Genomic DNA, 585 nt, shown 5'->3' with positions numbered 1-585 from the left:
TTGCTGCAATGGCTGCTGATTCCTCCACCACCACCCCACCACCCAAATTCTGACATCACCCCGAAACCTGTACAGAGAGTGGTTTTGGTTTCAGGGGTCCCCAGCGTCTTTGAAGGAGGCAGAACAGGCCATAAAATGGCCGCCAAAGCTGACATGACAGGCCAAGTACCTCTGACCAGTGTTCCCTCTAAGCTGAGTTAGTGTGAGCTAGCTCACAGTTTTTGAGCCTCTGGCTCACATATTTTTGTCTTGGCTCAGGAAGGATGGCTCCTGAGCCAAGACAAAAATGTGTGAGCCAGAGTTTATCCAGCAGCCAAATCTCTTGCTCACAACTTTAATGCCAGTAGCTCACAAAGTAGATTTCTTGCTCACAAGACCCCACAGCTTAGAGGGAACATTGCCTCTGACCATGGCTGAGTTTTCATTTCAGGGCCCCCCAACGTCTTTGAAGGAGATGGAGCTGGCCGTAAAATGGCCACCACCGCTTACCTTCAGTCACACGGTGAAGATATTCCTGCGCTGGTGCCAGCTGCTGCCAGAGCACCGCCAATCAAGCCTCCAATGGCCAATCAGAAGCCCTGCTGA

This window comes from Gekko japonicus, unplaced genomic scaffold, assembly GCF_001447785.1.
Source record: "Gekko japonicus isolate JY-2015 unplaced genomic scaffold, Gekko_japonicus_V1.1 scaffold5327, whole genome shotgun sequence".
In the NCBI taxonomy this organism is placed as follows: Eukaryota; Metazoa; Chordata; class Lepidosauria; order Squamata; family Gekkonidae; genus Gekko; species Gekko japonicus.
The sequence above is the reverse complement of the archived record's forward strand: the minus strand, read 5'-3'. Positions refer to the sequence as shown.